At 47.0% G+C, this 18,665-nt stretch overlaps 1 pseudogene; it reads right to left on the bottom strand.

The window, feature by feature from the left end:
* Positions 1-749: 749 nt before the first annotated feature.
* Positions 750-847, bottom strand: LOC122216686 (annotated as a pseudogene).
* Between the last annotated feature and the right edge of the window lie 17,818 nt (positions 848-18,665).

The following is an 18,665-nucleotide window of genomic DNA, read 5'->3' as shown; positions in this document are numbered from 1 at the left end:
GGTAGAAGGGGCCTCTACCTTGAACTCTCTCTCTTAGTCCTAGGTGTAATGGCTGCTCCTTACATCGGCTGTTCCTATATTTTTTAGAGTTTCCTTTAATTCTTTTTGACCAATCCTTTGTAACTTCAATCTCCTGTTCTAGTTAATAATTCTTTACCTGTAACTTTGCCTGTTCATGTTACCTTGTGATTCCTTTACCACCGTCCAACAAACATTCACGCCCTTCTCCATCTTCACGGGAAAAATGTATTTTCCTGCCCCACTGATGTTGGGCTTGGCCACGTGACTTGCTTTGGCCAATAGGATATGAGCAGAAGGGACAGTGTACCGGTTCCCAGCCTAGGCCTTAAGAGGTATCATGTATTTCTACTGGCCCCAAGGACCAACCACCGTCCCTCCGGCCTGGGCCCCCAGATGAGACTGTCCAACCAATCCACAGACCTGGGAGCTTGAGGATAAATTATCAACGTTTTATTTTATTTATTTATTCCTTAAAGATTTATTTATCTATTTTTCTAAAATTTATTTATTTTTATAATTTACATCCCAGTTAGCATATAGAACAACAAGGATTTCAGGGGTAGATTCCTTAGTGCCCCTGACCCCTTTAGCCCATCCCCCCTCCCACCACCCCTCCAGCAACCCTCTGTTCCCTATATTTGAGAGTCTCTTATGTTTTGTCCCCTCCCTGTTTTTATACTATTCTTGCTTCCCTTATGTTCATCTGTTTTGTATCTTAAAGTCCTCATAAAAATAAGGAACGCTTCACGAATTTCCTTGTGCAGGGGCCAGGCTAATCTTCTCCGTATTGTTCCAATTTTAGTATATGTGCTGCCGATGTGAGCACTTATTTATTTTTGAGAGAGACAGAGACCGCGTGGGTGGGGAAGAGGCAGAGAGAGAGGGAGAGAGAGAATCCCAAATAGGCTCCGAGTTGCCAACACAGTGCCCGATGTGGGGCTCGAACACACGAAACCATGAGATCACGACCTGAGCTGAAACGGAGAGTTGGGTGCTTAACCGACTGAACCACCCAGGGGCCCCCAATTATTAACATTAAAAAAATTTTTTTGTTGACTGTTTATTTTTGAGAGAGAGAAAGAGAGAGAGTGCATGGGCATGAGTGGGGGAGGGCAGAGAGAGAGAGAGAGAGAGGGAGACACAGAATCCGAAGCAGGTTCTAGGCTCCGAGCTGTCAGCACAGAGCCCAATGTGGGGCTCGAACCCACAAACCATGAGATCATGACCTTAGCCAAAGTTGGATGCTTAACTGACTGAGCCACCCAGGCGCCCCCAAATTAGTAACATTTTAAACCACTGAGTTTGAGGAGGGGAGGGGTAGGGGAATTATTGCACAGCATTATTGTGGCAATATTTGATCAATATACTATCTCAGGAGTAGGTGTTGCAAATATAAGATTGAGATGTGGGACGGGGATGAGTAAGTGGGCCTCCAGGAGGTTGGTACCTGTCCCAAGATGGCCAGCAGTACTGTGACATTCCAGGACATTTTTTTTCCTTCCTGACATCATAAAATGGTCAGCAAACTTTTCAACCAATAATCCTAGAACAACTGGACGGCCACATGTAAAAAAAAAAAAAGACCTTCCACCTTTCACAAAACAACTCAAAACAGATCACAGACTTGAATATGAAACACAAGACTATAGACCTTCTAGAAAATAACACGGGAGAAAATCTAGGTGACGTCGGTCAGGTCTGCGATGACTTTTTAGATACAATACCAAAAGCATGATCCATGGAGGTTGATAAGTTGGACTTGGCTGCAATTTAAAACTTGTGCTCTGAGAAAGACCCTGTGGAGAGACAGAGAAGACAAGGGGCGCCTGCAGGCTGAAGAGCGTGTGACTCTTGATCGCGGGGTTGTGAGTTCAAGCCCCACGTTGGGTGTAGAGATTACTTAAATGAGTAAGTAGTGGGAAAAAAAAGAAAAGAAAAGCCAAGCCACAGACTGGGAGATTGTGACATGTGCCACGCTGGTGAGGCTGTGGAACAGGAGCAGCTCTCTGTCATTGCTGGGGGGGGGGGGGGAGGCAGAATGGTACATCCACCTTGGAAGACAGTTTGGGGGTTTCCTACAGAGCTAAATCTGGGCTTACTGTGAGATCTAGCAACCGTACTCCTCGGCACTTACCTAGAGGAGGCGAAACTTAGGTCCACATGAAAACCTGTACGTGAGCGTTTACAGCTTTGTTCAGAATTAACAACACTTGCGAGCAACGAAGATGTCCTTCAGTAGGTGAACGGATAAACAAACCTGGGGCGCCCGGGTGGCTCAGTCGGTTGAGCGCCTGACTTCGGCTCAGGTCACGATCTCGCGGCTGGCGAGTTCGAGCCCCGCGTCGGGCTCTGTGCTGATGGCTCGGAGCCTGGCGCCTGCTTCCGATTCTGTGTCTCCCTCTCTCTCTGCCCCTAACCCACTTGCATTCTGTCTGTCTCTCTCAAAAATAAATAAATATTAAACAAAAGTTAAGAAAAACAAACTGCAATACATCCATACGATGGAAAAGCACTCAGCAATAAAAAGAAGTAAGCTATCAGGCCACAGAAAGATATGGAAGGACCTTTACAATATAAGCTTAATGCTTATGAGCTCAATGCTTACACAGCTACGTGTGATATGATTCTAACTATAGGTCGCTCTGGAAAACCCAAAACTAGAGACAGGTGAGTTGTTGCTGGGGCTTGGGGGAGGCTGGAGAGGGGGCACGGATGAGTAGAACAGGCGGGGTTTCAGGGAGATGAAGCTATTTCATATGATACCGTAATGGTGGCTACAAGACATGAGGCATTCGTCACACTCCCCGGAACACGACCGCACAGAGAGTAAATCCTAATGTAGACTTAAGGCTTTGGTTCATCACAAGGTAGCGATGTTGGCTCATCCACTGTAACACACCCCCCACTAACGTAAGACACATACCACACTAATATAACAGGAGAAACTGTGCAGGAGGGGCGGGGTATGGACTTTGAAATTTCTTAAAAGTATTTGTGTTTCTAATATTTCTTTATTTTTGACAGAGAGAGAGAAAGCATGAGCAGGGGAGGGGCAGAGAGAGAGAGAGAGAGAGACACACACACACACACACACACACACAGAATCTGAAGTGGGTTCCAGGCTCTGAGCTGTCAGCACAGAGCCTGACGCGGGGCTCAAACTCACAGACCGCGAGATCATGACCTGAGCCGAAGTCGGACGCTCAACCGACCGAGCCACCCAGGTGCCCTGGGACTTTGAAATTTCTGTGTCATTTTGCTGTAAATCTAAAACTGTTCCAAAATACAAAGTCCTTTTTTTTTTTTTTAAGTCATTGAAAGGAAAAATAAAAATGCAGCAAACATTGATTTTAGAGATTTAGGCCCCATCTACCCCCCCCCCATTCTGCCTAGTATATCCGATTACTTCTTTCCATATTTACAGTGGCACAAAATGAAAATAATGCACGCTTCCCATTTTATTTAAAACATTTTGTAGTTACATGTAGAGGTATTTACATTCCACGTTACCACGTTCAACTCATCCACGGAAAATAGTGACGTGAAGAATGCTATCGATGTTTTCACTTTGCAAAAGGGATTTTATGGAGGGTGCCCTACACAAGCTTCACGGCAAAAGACGAGCCGGTGGAAAAACTAAATTTCCCCTTTTGGATCTGTCTCCCGTGTGTGGCGGTAACAGCAATTTCTAGAAGAAAGGTCTCGGTACCGCTGCCAGATCGTAGCTTCGGGAACATACGCCAAGTGGGCTGTTTTCCATGGGGACGACTCATCCAATTGGCGTCACCCTACATTGTGAGCTGCTAAAGATACCGCGGCTCTCAGCGCTAACGTCAAGCGTCTATACAGCTGATTGCTTGCTCTGAGTCCCGAATTGGAAACATGAGCTTGCCCGCATAAGAAGTTCCAACGAACCTGACGAACGCATCCTCAAATGCTCCTCGTCATCACTTGCTTAAAAAAGCGCCAGTGAGTTTTCATTGTCTCAGGCTGCTGTGGATGGTTGCCTATTAGAGGAAAAAAAAAAAAAAAAAAAATAGAAAATGGACAAAAATCAAGCGGGATATTTCCCAAGGCAGGGTAGAAAGAACCAAGTACAAAAAAGGATAAGAAGTTCCAACGCTGAAAAAAATAGACGGAGATTCCCGCGCAAGAAGCCACATTTTGGGGAAAGCAGGTTGTGTGCTGTTTTATTTTTAAATCGAGATGCCATGAATGACTCACACACAGCACAGCATGGAGTATGTACTAACCTCTCTCCCCTGGTTTCGTTTTGTTTTTCTCTCCCCTCATTTGCCCTTTGCCCCAGTTCCTTAACTCTTTGAAAAATACATCGCGTTGCGTATTTTCCCAAAATGTTAAAAATACGGTTTGAGACGATGTGAAGTGCAGATGAGCGCGAAGGTCATATTTCAAAGCACCAATGACTTTCTGGATTTGCTGTGACAGGTTGTTTTAGGCGAGGCTGCATAAAAGAGCTCACACTGAGTTCCTTAACTGAACATAAAAATAAATATTGCAGATTTTAAAAATCAAGATCTAGGGGCGCCTGGGTGGCTCAGTGGGTTAGGCATCCGACTCTTGATTTCGGCGCGGCTCATGGTCTCACCGATCATGGGTTCGAGCCCCACACCCGGCTCTGCGCTGATGGTGCAGAGCCTGCTTGGCATTCTCTCTCTCCCTCGCTCTCTGTCCCTCCCCTGATCTCCCCTGAGAGAGAAACTCGCTCTCAAAATAAATAAGGAAACTTAAAAAAATAAATAAAAATGAAGATCTAAACAGTTCTACCCCGAATTTGTATCTCTCGGCATATATATATATACACATCCTATGTATGTATGTGTGTATGTATATATGTATCTATCTATCATCTATCTATCTAGTGAGACATATAATGCAAATTTCTAACTACAGTTTTAGGGGCTTACTGTCCAGATTTATATATCTCTCAGTATATATATATATACATATATATATATATATATATATATATATATACACCCCCTATGTATGTATGTATATATGTATCTATCATCTATCTATCTATCTAGTGAGACATGTAATACAAATTTCTAACTACAGTTTTAGGGGTTCACTTTCCAGATTTATATATCTCTCAGTATATATATATATATATATATATATACTCTATGTATGTATGTATGTACGTATCTATCTATCTATCATCTATCTATCTATCTATCTATCTAGTGAGACATATAATACAAATTTCTAACTACAGTTTTAGGGGTTCACTTTCCAGATTTATATATCTCTCAGTATATATATATATATATATATATATATATATATATACACTCTGTATGTATGTACGTACATATCTATCTATCTATCTATCTATCATCTATCTATCTATCCATCTAGTGAGACATATAATACAAATTTCTAACTACAGTTTTAGGGGTTCACTTTCCAGATTTATATATCTCTCAGTATATATATATATATATATATATATATATATATACACTCTGTATGTATGTACGTACGTATCTATCTATCTATCTATCATCTATCTATCAATATATCTAGTGAGACATATAATACAAATTTCTAACTACAGTTTTAGGGGTTCACTTTCCAGATTTATATATCTCTCAGTATATATATATATATATATATATATATATATATACACTCTGTATGTATGTATGTACCTATCTATCTATCTATCTATCTATCATCTATCTATCTATTTATCTAGTGAGACATATAATACAAATTTCTAACTACAGTTTTAGGGGCTCACTGCTCAGCTAAAATAGCCTTATTACTGAATTACAAAACCAAACCCAGAAACCAGCCCTAGTGATTTAGTCCAATAGCTTCTTTTCCCCTGGTATCTTGACCCTACATGGGTTCAAACCCACATGGACTGGTCAGGGGAAGAACCGTCAGTGGTAGAAAAATGGGAGTAGGCAGTATGGCTGTCGTGGTTTGATAGGTCGTATTTGTCCCAGCCTCTGAATAATTGTCCCCAAATTAAGACATGTTCCCGTGGCGAGAGCGCGAGCCCAAAGAATTCCAGAACTTCAAATCACGTAGGCTGAGAAGGGGATCGCCGTCGTGCCTGGAAGGAGTCTGGGACTGAATCATACTGTCTTGGGTCCAAAGCCGGACTCTGGCACTGACTGGCTCGTGCAGCCCTGGGCAGGCATGTCACAGGCCCGCTGGAGCCTCGGCCTTCTCGTTTCTAAAACGAGGATAATGATGCCTACCTGGCAAGATAACGTGGAGACTAAACTACTGTCTTGTATTCTAGTGATTAGCACATGATAAGCGTTCACGAAAAGTAGTTATTTAGGAGTAGATGATAGCTAGAAAAGTAATGCAATGTAATGTAAGACGATGCCTCACTAAGAGCGTGACAGATCAAGGCGTGGCTTGAAATTGCTACAACTCCCTGCCCAACCGTGACATTAACATTTACCTGCCGCCCACTTTTCCTTTCGCCCCGAATTAAATCCACCAGCGGGAGTGAGCAGGCTGATTGTCTGAAAGGATTGTGGCTCTATTTTCAAAGTTAAATATAAAACGAGAGCCTGCGAAAGACAGCCGAGTTGGCCTGGTTGACATTTTCTACCGAAGTGATCATTAGAGGATTCAAAAGAATTTTGCAAAGTACTGGACACGATGTTCAGCTTCTTCGGAAAGCTGACGAGTACTCAGCAATATAAATAGCAAGTGGGTGACATGACCTTATCTCTCCTTCACCGGATTATGAGTTGAGTAAGTAACCATAAGTTAAATGAGACAATTTTTCAAAGCCTGTTTAAGAAAGCAACATTTCAGTGTTTCTTTCAAGGCTGATTTTTTTCCCCCACCACCGACACATTTTGGTTAATCCTAATATGACCACCTCGGTCAACCAGAGGCTGAGAAAGAGCCAAGGTAGGAATATTTTCCCAAACGGGAAATGAGCTCAAAGTGTGGATTCTTTATATGGGCCATGCCACAATCCTAGAAAAGATAAATTGTGGATACTCAATGATTAACCGTGTTCGTTTTACTCACGGGAAGAGGCAAAGTTCTGTTTCTTCAAAAGTTTAATATACATTCTTTCTCACCACACATAAGGATTATAAGATTTCTTTTTTCTCCGCCTTTTTTTGAGGAAACATGAGTAGAGATTTAAAAAAAACTCACAATGCCAATTTCGTGAAATGGTCATGACCCATGTTCAATGATAGACTTATCTAATCACTCACCCTTTGGTTAAACAGCAAGCTGGTTCCTGAGTTTATATTTCATGTACTGTGTTCCATATTGCCAGTAGTATAAATTTATTGCTAATATGCTTTATTGATGACCATGCAGCTAGATAAATCAGCTTAACTACTTTAATAGCTTAACTTATTTTTTTATTTTTATTTTTTATTATATAGAGAGAGCGAGCGTGAGTGGGGAAGGGGGGCAGAGGGAGAGAGAGATAATCTTAAGCAGGCTCCATACCGACGTGGGACTTGATCCCACAACTCTGGGATCATGACCTGAGCAGAAATCAAGAGTCTGACGTTTAACAGACTGAGCCACCAGGCACCCCTAAATATTTTAAATAATGAAATAATTGGCGAAGCTTAGTTATTATGTATGAACATTTGGGGGAGGGGTGGCTGCTATAATAAAAGTGTATAGAACTTTGCTTAATAGAGCCTTCCTTGGGACGGAAACGTTCTCTGTGCAGTGTGGTTGCTTATCTGCCATTGAGCACCTGAAATGTGACAAGTTATGATTCGCGAACTGAATTTTACATTAATTATAATCTAGATTTATTTTTTTTTTAACTTTTTTGTTTTATATATTTTTGAGACAGAGAGAGACAGAGCATGAACGGGGGAGGGTCAGAGAGAGGGAGACACAGAATCTGAAACGGGCTCCAGGCTCTGAGCTGTTAGCCCAGAGCCCGACGCGGGGCTCGAACTCACAGACCGCGAGATCGTGACCTGAGCCAAAGTCGGCCGCTTAACCGACTGAGCCACCCAGGCGCCCCAATTATAATCTAGATTTAAATAGCCACATAGAGCCTAGTGGCTCCTGTATTGGATGGTGAAGGTTTACAGAGCAAGGTTTAAAACCGAAATAAAAGTCCCGTTATATAAAAAGTATTTCATCTTGTATGAATTGGAACTTCGGTCTCTCTCACTGATATTTGGAACTTGGTAAGAAACTGCTGAGACCAAAGTACCAAAAGGATGCTTACCTTGTTTTCATCCTAATGTGATTTCCGGACACATTAGGCCAACCAAGAATGTCTTCCTTTTCTGCTACAAAAGGAAGAGATCGCCTAAGTGTAGCTCACATTGCTTTAGCTCCCACGTAATTAGTGAAATATTATTTATTTTTTTTAATCTTTATTTATTTTTGAGAGCAAGAGAGAGACAGACAGAAACAGAGTGTGAGCGGGGCAGAGAGAGGGAGACACAGAATCTGAAGCAGGCTCCAGGTTCTGAGCCGTCAGCACAGAGCCCGACGCGGGGCTTGAACCCACGAACCGTGAGATCATGACCTGAGCCGAAGCTGGACGCTCAACCGACTGAGCCACCCAGGCGCCCCAGTTAGTGAACTATTATTGATCTCAGACAGCCTGAACATGATAACCAGGATAAGTATGAATATGTTTTGTGTTTGTCAGACATTCATTTCTTTGTAATTACTTTATATTATTTACTTTTTAATTTTTTTAGTTTATTTATTTCGAGAGAGAGGGAGAGAGAGAATCCCAAGCAGGCTCCATGCTGCCAATGCAGAGCCTGACTCGGGGCTCGAACCCATGAACCGCGAGATCATGCCCTGAACCAACACCAAGAGCTGGAAGCTTAACTGACTGAGCCACCCAGGTGCCCCTCTCTGTAATTATTTTAAAAACTTGAGGTCTGACTTCTTATGTTCCTGAGAAAGGGACATATTCCTTTTGAGAATCACAGCCAGCCCAAAGTTGAACTGTCCATTCTTCACGGGAATTCTACCCCTGCCCATTTTCGGTCTTATTCTCCATTCCAGGCATGGAAACAGCTTTTTCAGGAAGGCCTGCTTTGGCTCATTATCAAGGTGACAATATTAAAAAGCCCCAAGCAGGAGTCTGGCGGTTGGAAACGAGCACCCAGCCTCCATTGCCCCTGCGGCTTCGTGTCCAGGCTGTTAGGCTTGAGCACGCCCTTGGGGCCCATTGTCTTGCTTGTCCCATACGTCCGCCATCTTCCAACAGAATGACTTGAAGTCAGCAGTGAGATGAACGGTGACAGCCTCGAATCCTCATCTGTCATGCCACATCCGGGCTTCCCATTCAGACGTAAGGTGATCTGCTGCCTTCTTGATGACGGGCCTGGCTTGGCTTTGCGTGGTTCTCCTTCCCCAGAAGGAGCACTTTTCTCCCCGGAGGTTTCTGGAAGCAGCCCACAGAAGCCTTCGCGTCCAACTAGGTCCGCCCGGGTCTTGTGCATGGAGACTACGGACGCAGTGCACTCCCCCGGGGTGCATCCCGTGCTCCCGAGGCGGCTGGCCAGGAGGGCCGTGAGCACACACTCTGGGACCGAGAAAGGCTTGGGCATGTTCAGAAGCCTCAACACAGCGTAGCGGCTGCCTCTCGCTGGCGGGACGATGGGCAGAGCCACAGGGGGCTCAGTGCACAGAGTGAGGCCACGCCCTCGGGGACAGAAGTCGCAGCAAAGCGTACTTATATCCACACAACCGGCTCCAACCTACCTGCCTCCTGGGCATAACGTTAGTTATAAAATGGCTTAACAGATAAGGACAGCTTGCTAGGCCCTCCTGGCACTCAGTCCTGAATTCAGCAGCGCCTCGGAACAGGCTACAGCAGGAATCAATCGCAGATGTGTTACGGTTTTTTCTTAAGGGGAACATAAAGCCTGTGAACCACCCTCTACTTCTTTGGGAGTTGAAACTCATTTGGCTTTGGCCAGAGCGTTCGCTGCAGCAACGGGGTGCATGGATGCTGTGGGTGGCTCCATCTGTCCCCCGTGTTTGCACACAGGTCAGCCCAGGGCCTTGAAAGAAGCAGCAACCCCCTACCATGTAAGGAGACCCTCTGATGGACTGATAAATATCCATTCAATTACAGCCTCAACTAACACAGAATTCAGATCAGCCTCATTTCTCTTAGATTTTTTTAACTAATCAAATACTTACATAGAGTAACATGCTATGTGCTAGGCCCTGTACATTAAAAACACTTTAAAAATAAGTACTTAAAAATATTAATGTATTAAAAAAGTTTTTTATGTTTATTTATTTTTTGAGAGAGAGAGAGAGAGAAAGAAAGAGCACAAGCAGGGGAGGGACAGAGAGAGAGGGAGACACAGAATCGGAAGCAGGCTCTGGGGTCCAAGCCATCAGCACAGAGCCCGAGGCGGGGCTTGAACTCGTGAACCGCAAGATCATGACCTGAGCCGAAGTCAGATGCTTAACCGACTGAACCACCCAGGCGCCTCAAAAATATTAAATGCATTTAATCCTCATATAAGGACTCATGCGTTTGATCATTTTTTTGGACACAGAGTAGATAACAACTCCTTTCCAGTCCAGTATAAGATATCAAACTAAAACACGCCATGTATGTGTTCTAAAGCATGTCAAACCACTTCTCAAAATTTAAGGTTTTTAAATTATTTTTAAGTTTATTTATTTATTTTGAGAGGAAGAGAGAGAGCGCGTGCACACACACGGACAGGCAGGGGAGGGGCAGAGAGAAAGAGAGACAGAATCCCAAAGCAGGCTCTGTGCCACCAGCGCGCAGCCTGACGCGGGGCTCAAACCCAGGAACCACAAGATCATGACCTGAGCGGAGATCAAGCTCAACCGACTCAACCGACTGCAACCCCCAGGCGCCCCTGAAATTTAAAGTTTTTAGAAGCAAAATGTCCTAGTCAGTAACTTCAATATAATCTATACATTTTCCAAAATGACCGACGCGGAAATTAAAAATAATCTTATTTCCTTGCCACTTGCTTCCCTAAGTCCCTCCTACGTGGAGGGAGAAAACAGATATTTACCGAACGTTTATTTTAAGCCGGGAGCTATCTTCCCCCCTCACAGGAACAACACTTCCATGGGTGTTAAACCTGAGCTCAGAGAGGTTAAGTAAAGGATTATCGGCTTACGCGTAAGTGGAAGATCCAGGATTGAACCCGAATTGGCCCACCTTTCTGAGGGTGGACTGTGGTTATCTTTGCACACCTTCTGTGCTCGGAACCATTGCATGCGGGTTGTTGGCTGGCGTCCGAGAGAGCTAAATACAGCAGGGAATATGTCGTATTTGTCTTTTAGATGTCTGAGACAGAACTTGGTCTGCGGAAAGGACTCCGATGTTCGCTCTTTTAGAGACCCCCTGCCTGTAGTTAATGTTTATGGGATATAAATCCATCACATGATAGGTCTTATCATTTCCGATTACTGAAAATTCCATTTTCAGCTTTTATTATTATTTTAATGTTGACTTATTAGTGTTTTTTTTTTTTAACGTTTATTTATTTTTGAGACAGAGAGAGAGACAGAGCATGAACGGGGGAGGGGCAGAGAGAGAGGGAGACACAGAATGGGAAGCAGGCTCCAGGCTCTGAGCCGTCAGCCCAGAGCCCGACGCGGGGCTCGAACTCACGGACCGCGAGATCGTGACCCGAGCTGAAGTCGGACGCTTAACCGACTGAGCCACCCAGGCGCCCCAATGTTTACTTATTAGAGAGAGAGAGACAGAGTGCGAGCAGGGGAGGGGCAGAGAGAGAGGGAGACACAGAATCCGAAGCGGGTTCCAGGCTCCGAGCTGTCAGCACAGAGCCCGACGTGGGACTCGAACCCACGAACTGCGAGATCACGACCTGAGTCAGAGTTGGACGCAGAACCGACTGAGCCCCCCAGGCACCCCGTTGTCCTGATCACGGTAAAGTACAGTGGGGATGGACGAAGGTGAGAGCCCCCAGCGAGGTCAGCTTGCGTCCACGCGGGGCAAACCATGTTACGAAGCACACCGTCAATGCCAATCTAAGAAACACCTCCTCTCCCAGGCATCGACTTGGGCTGCGTGTGATCTTGGAGTCAGGGATCAACCTAGCCTCACAGAATCTGAGAACTAGAAAGGGCTTTTACGATGAGGCTGCGGGGGAGCAAACGGGGCCATCTGCCTAATGTTAGAGTTGGCCAAGGTCAGAGCTGGGGCTGCCCCACCCTGGGGCCGCTGTCATTACGTGTTCCGCTGGGTGTTCGCTCTCTCTCAGATCCAGGCCCGCCTGTCCATTCTGTTCGGTCGCGGGGGGCGGGGTCTGCAGATTCCATGTCCTGCCGGACATGGTCCCCTGCCGGCTGGTGGGGTTCTGAGAAGGAAGCAATGGGAAGAGGACGGCAGGCAGGAGGAGGAGGGAAGGGGCTTACTTCCTCATTCTAGCTTCTGCCAGTGTCCCTTGAGCAACAGGGGACAGCAGTGGCCCCAGTTTCCTGATGCTGCGGGTAGCCCTAGCAGCAGCCGTGGTGCGTCCCCCCCAAAGGTCTCGGCACCAGTGGCTGTAACCCCCTCAGGGGCGTGCACACCTGCTAGGTCACACCCCAACTGGAGGTTTGAGTACCAACCACCTGCTGGGTGTCTCTGTCCCCACCGGAGGCCCAAGCACCAGTGTGGCATCTCTTTCGGAGATGTGCGTCCTATCCTCTGAGCTCCTACGTTGTGGTGACCCTGCTTTATCCCGGGGGTGGTTAGCTACTTCCTGAATTATTCATATTTGCGACATCAGTGTCCCCTCTGTGCTAGTTCAACCTCCTTGTGTTTTTGGAAAAATTTTTTAATTTTTTTTAATGTTTATTTATTTCTGAGACAGAGAGAGACAGAGCATGAGTGGGGGAGGGGCAGGGAGAGGGAGACACAGAATCCGAAGCAGGCTCCAGGCTCTGAGCTGTCAGCACAGAGACCGACGCGGGGCTCGAACTCACGGACTGTGAGATCATGACCTGAGCGAAAGTTGGACGCTCAACCAACTGAGCCACCCGGGCGCCCCATGGAAAATGTTTATTTATTTTAAGAGAGAGAGAGAGAGCGAGTTGGGGAGGGGCAGGGAGAGAGGGAGAGAGAGAATCCCAAGCAGGCTCCGTGCTGTCAGCACAGAGCCTGACACGGGGCTCAATCTCACAAACCGTGAGCTCATGACCTGAGCTGAAATCAAGAGTCGGACATTTAACAGACTGAGCCCCCCCAGGTGCCCCCAGCCTTCTTGTATGAACTCACCTCTGTTGTTAATAGTTTACAACAAAATCTACGATGGTTTTCTTACTGGACCCTGACTGATCCAGCACCTGATATGAAGAGTTGGCTTGTCTAGTCCCTTTGGCACACTTATGTCTTACACCTGAGTTACTTGCGGCTTCCAGACCAACAGGTCAATGTCATGGACCACTGTGATGTTCTGAACAGCATCGAGGAAATCGAGATCTCTGTAGTCGAGGTTACAACCAGAACAGAAAAACTGACATAGCCTGGATATTACGCTGAATTCTTAAGTTGGCAGCTGTCCATTCCTTCTTTCCAAGTTATCCTATTTAAATAGTAACACATGAAAATTAGTATCAGTTCAGTTCATCAACCAGAATGGGGCCTGAACATTTCCTTTCAAAGTTAAAGCGATTCTTGGGGCGCCTGGGTGGCTCCTTCGGTGAAGCGTCTGACTTCGGCTCAGGTCACGATCTCATGGTTCGTGGGTTCGAGCTCCACACCACGCTCTGTGCTCAGAACTTAGAGCCTGAAGTCTGCTTCCAATTCTGTGTCTCCCTCTCTCTCTGCCCCTCCCCCTCTCATTCTCTCTCTCTCTCTCTCTCTCTCTCAAAAATAAACATTAAAAAGAAAAAGGTAAAGCAATTCTGTAGCAACACCTGCTTGATTGAAAGCCAATTGAAATCTGAACAAGTGTCGATTCCCCACTAGGTGGCAATCATGACGTACATTTGAGTTAGACTCCCGCCACAAACGGATTCAGAGTCAGTTGACCGATGCCCGTTGGGAGTGGGCCAAAGGTACAGGACACGGGTTTGACTTGAGGCTGTTTTGACGGCATCCTCCTTCCACCCCCTGACCTGTGGCTAGAGGTCCCCAAACCTACTAGATTGGATGATCTCGCTTCTGTTGAAGCAGCAAATCCCCGCCAAATAAATCCCAATGGTTTGATGCATTTCTTCGTGCCAGCAGGCTGCCAGGGCTTATGCCACACGGCCTCTCGGGGACCCCGGCGGACAGAGGCACCAGTATCTGGGAACGGTGTCGTGTGTCCCCTGTGGCTTTCGTGGTTGCTGTGGGGGTGTGGGGGGGGGGAGAGCTGCTGGAGAATCTGTGCATGGTCTTCTCGCCGCGTGTCACTCCTCATAGCTACCTGGCTGGAATTAGTCCCGTGGTCTCACCAGGAGGTGCCCGACAGTCAGATCTCCGCAAACACCAGCGCTGCCTACCACACCCCACGTCCTTTCTTCCCTTCTTCAACAGCGACCAAGCTCCATGGCGCTCGCTGGGTACGCGACCGTCTGTGCCCCAGTAACGACTACGTTTTCTCAGTCTAAATGGTTAAGTTGTCAAGCATGAAGAAAACTCCCTGGAAGGAGCCTCAGTCCATGACCCCCTCAACAGTGATACCAGCTCTGAACTAGCTACAGACTTCCCACATGCGAGAAATAAACTGTATCTTCTTAAAGTTACTGTTATTTGGGGCTTTTTCTGTTACTTGCTGCTGCATTTAATCCCAATACGGTACTCCAATGCAAAGTCTGTTACGGGTTCTTTTCCCAGTAACATCCCTCCTCCCCTTCTATTTTCGGAATTAACTGACGGAATCCCCCAGCACTGCCTGCCTCAGCCCCAGCTACCCCAGCAGCGTGCCCCCTGCACAGAGCGTCCCTGGACATCCCAGCCTGCACCGGCTTCAGCTCCTGCTGTCCCACCAGAGCAGCCCAGAGCAAAGCGCCCGGGGACCCCCAACTCACACCAGCCACAGCTCCAGCCAGAGTCACCAGGCAGAGTCCACACCGTGCATGACCAGACACAAGAGCATTCCTTCAAGTTCAAGTAGTCGTTCTGCCTAATTCACTAAAGCAAACACAGAAGGTCAAGCAAAATGGGACAGAGGATTATGCTCCAAACAAAAGACCATGACGAAACCTCAGAAAAGACCTACGAGATGGAGATAAGCCATCTACCTGATAGAGTTCAAGGTAATGGTTATTCATAAAGATGCCACCAGACTGGAGAGGAGTGGAGGAACTCAGCGAGAACATCAATTAAGATAGCACATATCGAGAGGAACCAATCAGAGCTGAGGAATACAATAACTGAAATGAAAAATACACTAGAAGGGCACCTGGCTGGTTCCGTCGGAAAAGCGTGTGACTCTTGATCTCAGGGTCGTGAGTTCAAGCCCCACACTGGGCATAGAGCTTACTTAAAATACACTAGAGGGAGTCAGCAGATTAGCGGGAGCAGCACAGATCAGTGATCTGGAAGACAGGGTCACAGAAAGCGCCCAAGCTGAACGGCAGAAATGAAGCATTTTTAGAAATGAGGATGGGTTAAGGGGTGTCTCGGGCGTCATTAAGTGAGCAAACATTCGCATTACAGGGGGGTCCCAGAAGAAGAGAAGGGGGCAGAAAACTCGTTTGAGGAAATAATAGGTGAAAACTTCCCTAACCTGGGGAAAGACACAGACGTCCAGGCTCAGGAGACGGAGTTCCACGCAAGAAACCAAGGAGGTCCACACCATGGCCCTTGATCGTGTCAGAGATGAGGGAGAAACATGGTGGCAATTCCTGACCTAGAACTATAGAATTGAAACTCCGATGGCCGGTGTGGAAATCTGCATTGAACAAGCCCTCCATGGGACTTCGTGCTTACGGAAGTTTTTAGGGTGCCCCTTGATATCAAAATGACAGATCTTAAATTCCTTAACGTGGCTTAACGCAAGTCCCAATTTATAATGAAGTGTGCGTGTGTGTGTGTGTGCGTGTGTGTGTGTGTGGTCGGGGGAGCAACAGACTTGAGCAAGAGGAGTGCTCAAGTTTGATGGGCCCCAGAGTCTGGGGACTGGTGAGGAAAATGACAATTTCCTCGAGGGTGGAGAGTGGCCATCAGACAGGGCGACAGAGAGGAGGTGCGTGAAGAGCGCTGGCGACTGTCTTACGTTTATGGCGCTTGATGCCTGGTATGGTTCACTATGCAAGTCCCTCTGTGAACTGAAGCCTGTCGTGGGGACAGTTCTCAAAACCTACCGTGGGATATAAACTGGATAGACTGAGACATATGATGCAAACCATGTATTTGCACTTGAGTGACGTTAGCATTTTCAGGACTGGGGCATCCTTTCAAAGCCCAAGTACGTCATGACTCATTATTTTGGGTAACTTTTATCACCACCAATCCCTCTCAAACCCAGACACAACTTGAACGTCACGAACCAACCACCAGGTTAAACAATGGCAATAAACCAGCCGTTTATCTACTTTCTTAAATGTCCCTCTCCACTGCACACTAGTCTTGGAACTTTTCAGAAACATAAACTTTGAATCTAGACCAAAAAAGGTGTTCCCATACTCTGCCCCATGTCCCCCGGGGAATGACATCTCCCCCCGCTGGGGGTTCCCCGGCCTCACTGAACACCTGCAGGGCCCCATCCGGGCGAGTCAAGGAGCCCCTTCCACAGGCAGGAAAAGAGGAAACCCAGGAGGGCCTGAGCCTTGCACGCCCAGTTCCGTTTTCCAGACTCACTGGCAGAAAAGGCTCCCTTTTCTTCTCAAGAGGAGACTGAGGGGGGCGGCAGAGGCCAGGAGTGGTGGGTTCCAATCAGAGTCCATGCTGAGGCTGGCTCAGTGCTCCCAAAAAGCCTTCCTTCTTTCCCGCCTCCTTTCATTGTTCACTCTCTCCACCTTCTCTCAGCATGACTCTTCTTCCTCTGCTGAGCCCCACCTCCTGTCCTCTGCAGGGCCACCCAAACAGTCCCGTCCACCTATGAGGACAACGGGGCCTGAGAAGAACAAGCTGCCGGTCTGTCCTCAGTGGTCAGGGAAGCTGTCAGAGCGAGGGACAGAAGCCACGGCTTAATCCTCAGCACTGAGGCCTGGTGGCTGCGTGGCCCACAAGAGCGGGATGAGCCAACTCAGGAACACCGGAATAGGGCAACTTGCTTTAAAAAAAATTTTTTTTAGACATTTATTCATTTTTGAGAGTGAGACAGAGCATGAGTGGGGAGGGGCAGAGAGAGAGGGAGACACAGAATCCGAAGCAGGCTCCAGGCTCCGAGCTGTCAACACAGGGCCTGATGTGGGGCTCGAACTCACGGACTCGAGATCATGACCTGAGCCGAAGTCAGATGCTCAACCGATTGAGCCATCCTGGCGCCCCAGCAACTTGCTTTTAGAGACTTATGTGACTTTATTCTGATTTCGAGTTTTAATTTTGGTAGATAATCAAGGAGCAGATTCCTGAGATTTTTTTTTTTTTTTTTTTTTTTTTTTTTGAGAAAGAGAGGGAGTGAGCGTGGGGCAGAGAGAGAGGGAGAGAGGGAGAGAGGGAGAGAGAGAGAAAGAGAGGGAGAGAGAAGCGGGGCTCTCATGCTCGCCTGACACGGGGCTCAAGCTCACAGCCATGAGATCATGCCCTGAGCCAAAGTCAGATGCTTAACCGACTGAGCCACCCAGGTGCTCCAGATTTCTTAGATTTTGAGCCATGACTTCTCACTCATATTCCCAAGAGAAATCCTGTTTTTGTCTTAAGGCCCTCAAGCCTCTAGAGGCGCGACCATTCACTCGTGTGACCTTCAGCGTCCAACTCGACAGCAGCTGTGACATGCGTCCCTGGTGCCAAACCCCGGGTCCAAAGGGAGGGACAAAAGGGGTCCTTACTGACTCAAGTTTAAAGCCTCCCTCTTGAAAACGGCGTGCTCACACCACAAAGGTCTTCCTCTGCCGAGGTGGAGGGACAATCAGGCAGATGTGCTGTGAGTTCACAAAACGCAAATGCAAAATTAGTACAGTGGTAATTTTTTTTCTTCCAGCGAAAATTCAGTTCGTTGGTCAGTGTTTTTCCAAATCAGAGTTTGTTTTTAAATTCCTGGGAGTCAGGTTGAACGAAATCAGGTCACTTTTCTTTCCAACCAGCCAAAACATACGGAAACGTACCTAAATATGAGAACTACGAACACGTCAGGTGTGGGCCCTCCACTCTGAGAGCACCTAACACGCGCTGGGAAAACCTAACAGCCACCGAAGAGGGTGGCTACCAAATGCTCTGTAGTGACTGGAGGCGCGAGGGCAGGAAGCGGAAGGAGGGGTTTAAGCCAGGTCCAGAACGAAGACCTAATTCTGGAAAGATAAGAGGACAATCCCAGGCGAAAGGCACAGCAACCAGATCGATTTGGTCCGGGCTGGGGGCTTGTCCAACAAGTAACAAGCTTTGGACAGTAGGCTGGGGCCGGCCTGGAGGCCTTCTACATCACGAGTGTGGACTTCAGTCCGAAGGAAGTAGGGGAACACTCAGGGGTTCTTTAGCCCTGAGCTGGGGGAGCGACACGAAAGTAAGTGGCGCTGTCCTCACAGACAGGCGGGCGGCGACGCTGAGCCCGGGATCGGGTGGCAGGGCCGTGGGACCAGTCCTG

Source organism: Panthera leo, chromosome A3 (genome assembly GCF_018350215.1).
Source record: "Panthera leo isolate Ple1 chromosome A3, P.leo_Ple1_pat1.1, whole genome shotgun sequence".
In the NCBI taxonomy this organism is placed as follows: domain Eukaryota; kingdom Metazoa; phylum Chordata; class Mammalia; order Carnivora; family Felidae; genus Panthera; species Panthera leo.
The sequence above is the reverse complement of the archived record's forward strand: the minus strand, read 5'-3'. Positions and strand labels throughout refer to the sequence as shown.